This window comes from Rhododendron vialii, chromosome 7a, assembly GCF_030253575.1.
Source record: "Rhododendron vialii isolate Sample 1 chromosome 7a, ASM3025357v1".
Lineage (NCBI taxonomy): Eukaryota > Viridiplantae > Streptophyta > Magnoliopsida > Ericales > Ericaceae > Rhododendron > Rhododendron vialii.
Genome location: NC_080563.1, coordinates 40,269,094 through 40,272,510, shown reverse-complemented (window position 1 = coordinate 40,272,510; position 3,417 = coordinate 40,269,094). Strand labels below are relative to the sequence as shown.

Here is a 3,417-nt window from a genome sequence, read left to right as displayed (position 1 = left end):
GGAAATCCTCAAAATAGAAAGTTTGAAATATGATTTGCCAAATTCTTATTTAAAATTTGGAGGACAAAACACATTCACAACATCACCAATGGCTAACGTAGATATTGTTTTTTCAATAATTCTAAAACCATACCCAAATACACACCCACACACGTGTGTGGGTGTGTAAAGTGGCCGGTGTGGTTATAGCACTATTGCTCTCTTTTTTCCATTCGTGAAAGGCAAACATTGAACCCATAGCTTTTAAAGTTCCCAAGCACAAACATTGATTCTATCATTTGATTTTCAAAAGGTAACGTTGAAACCTTCCATATTTCGTACTCCATAGTCCATATAACGTAGACATTTTGATTTCTAACAATACACATGGAAAACACTTTCTTAAATGGAAAGATTTCGAAATACAGTACAAAATAACATATTGACAAAGCCTAATTTGATAGTATTTTACACATTCTAAAACTTACAAACGTCTGGAATTAGAACAATTATTAAAGACCATCTTCCTTTGTCCGATTGTCTTGCGGAGTAGTTCCGGATATTGGGTGGTGAGTTACACTTGATATGGTCAGCAGTCTCTTCATTCAGGAGAGGTTCTTTTGATTCCAAGTGATAAAAGACTGGAATAGGGACGCGCCGCCATGTTCTTTGCCATGAAATACACCAGCCTGAGCAACTAGAAGTCATTGCAGAAATTCTGTTTTCGGCCTGAAAAGGTTATGCAATTTGGAGAACGTCGTTAGACAAAGAAAATGGTATATTTTTCTGATGAAGAACACTAAAAGTAAAGCACATGCTCAAAGAAGCGGATTATATAGGCTTCCGCGTAACTTTGATCCCTTATTAGCAATACAAACACTTTGTTTTAATAAATAAAATAAGAAGTCAGGAACCCCATAGGCCATTACCATAAACATCCATGACCTCTTTTTCCATTAAATGTTGGTTACATTTCTGATAATTCAACATGCTAATATAGATTAGAGTTCAGAAAGCAGCTACTTCTAGTTGTAAAACTTAATTTAATGGATCAACACAGTGCACAAATACACCAACAACTTCTTCCGATACCATGAGATGATACACCAAACCTGCTAGAGAATACAAATTGTTACAGCATGGTCTGATTTGACTGGTTTATGTAGGACTTCAATATTGGGTTGGTCATCGTCACATACAAGTATACCATGATTTGCTGCTATAGAGGACCTAATACCTGAGATGGAACCCTCTTTACTTTGCTTATTGCATCCATTGCAGCCCTCCTTAAACACTTCTACAGACCCAAACCATTGCTCAGTTGCCCTAAAAATCGTAGGCTTCTTTGTTTGCCAATCATATGGACACTAGTGTTCCGTAGCAGAGGAATTGTGTGACCTTGTATACCACCATGCCTAACTCATCCTACTTTATAATGCTCATTATAAAATAAAAAAGAGAGAGAGTTTCATGAATTTGTGATAAAATGAGATCAGAGAACTTACTATATGGTTCTACCATGCTAAGTGATGTGTATTGATCCAAATACTCAATTACAGCAACATTACCGTCTCCGAGTACATCAAGCCCAATAAACCTTCCTGCTTCTTCAGTAAACTTTTCATTGTCATCTACAGGGGAGAGTAGGGGCAAACCATATTTCAAGCCAGTCACATAATCTTCCTGCCCATGGGCCGTGACTAGTCCCCTTCAGACTCTGTTGTAATACAGTCACCCCCAAGGACAACCGGACATTCTCTGCCATCTATTGGATGAATATAACTGAAGCCAAATTTGAAATCCACATGTTAGACAATGTCATACAAAAATATTCACTGCACCGAATCTCCAAAGATTGGCAGTTCTGATGTTAGAATAGACATGGACATAATATAAATTAGAGTGAAAATGGGACAAAATTTTGAATGGCAGGACTTCCAAATGAAATAATATAGTCAAAGTTTATATTTATGGAATTAACTTGTAGTTTTCAAGATCTGACCCTAGTAGTGCTTTCTTCGCAACAAAACTTTGCACCCCAGTTAGGTCTGATGCTATGATAAGGAAAGGCTTCTTCTGCTCCTTCAAAACATTGCAAAGCCTCTTCTTTCCATCTGCAGGAGTTGTTGAAACATCTCTCAAGAGTTCATGTACCTCAACCACAGCATATTGGAGCTTAGGATTCACCCCAACAGCTGAGCATGAAAAAGTAGTAGATAGTACATGCGTGGAAATTTACAAGGGAAAAAGTGGCAGATAGAGATGTAAATGCTTTTTGCCACCGCAGGCAACTGTTGCTGAGGTAAAAAGACATGTTAGAGGACTAAAAGTAAGTTTGATTCTGCCATATGCCATGTCTTATATAGTACTAGTGCATACTATCAGGAAACAGACCTGAACAAAATTTCGCTGAATAATGATTTTATGGCCCTGGGCAAGTGATTATCATTCATACCAGAGTCTACGCCATATGCTAGGGAACCATTATTTATTTTTTCTTGGTTGATAAGCAACGCGAAATGACATCATCATTTCCTGCCAAGTCAGGATTCAATTTTCTTGGAACTGTGGGTCGATGCAATAGTCTATGGCTTAAATATATACAGATCAGGCCAGGGAGAAAATGGTTAGCTTCCTTGAATTCAGATAAAATTGAAGCGAATACATAGCACTTACTCAGGATGCGCTCTACTACAAGCTATTAATTTGGTCATAATTGTGGATGAGAAAGGATAACTATAAAAGACAAATTTACTGCAGTAACCTTTACAGGAGAATGCATTATTTACCACACGAGCACTTTTTAGGCTGTAGGTAGCCCAACGATGTACGCAGATGGTCATGCTTTAGACACTGTTTATAAATACAAAAAGAACCATCTAAGTGGCATAAGGAAGCTGAATATCAACCCTATCTATCCTCTTATTCATATCGCATTACCTATTTCCATTAACAACAAAAAGGAAGGATCACCAAGGAAAGAAAAAAAGAGAACAAAGTGACATGAATCACTTACCAGCATTGGCTGGAATAGTCCAGGGAGTAGTAGTCCAAATGGCCAGGGACAAGTTGGGAAGAAATTCCCCCAATAAGTCACCTCAAGTTGAAGATCTGCTGACTAATCTGAAAATGGCATATATGCTCTTCGAAACATTGCTTCCTTCTGCGTGTTATCACAATCAAGAATATGAAAAAAAGAGAACAAAGTGACATGAATCACTTACCAGCATTGGCTGGAATAGTCCAGGGAGTAGTAGTCCAAATGGCCAGGGACAAGTTGGGAAGAAATTCCCCCAATAAGTCACCTCAAGTTGAAGATCTGCTGACTAATCTGAAAATGGCATATATGCTCTTCGAAACATTGCTTCCTTCTGCGTGTTATCACAATCAAGAATATGAAAAAAAGAGAACAAAGTGACATGAATCACTTACCAGCAT

General features: G+C 37.8%; 1 long non-coding RNA gene across 2 annotated transcripts; it reads right to left on the bottom strand.

The window, feature by feature from the left end:
- Positions 1–367: 367 nt before the first annotated feature.
- LOC131333120 (uncharacterized) lies at positions 368–3,170 on the bottom strand. Of its 2 annotated transcripts, none has more exons than XR_009201720.1 (3): positions 2,996–3,170; positions 1,485–1,761; positions 368–708 (listed from the first exon to the last, which is right to left on the bottom strand). It is a non-coding gene; the product is annotated as an uncharacterized LOC131333120 (long non-coding RNA). The 2 variants fall into 2 exon arrangements; XR_009201719.1 differs by having other exon boundaries at positions 1,548–1,761; positions 2,996–3,166.
- Positions 3,171–3,417: the final 247 nt, after the last annotated feature.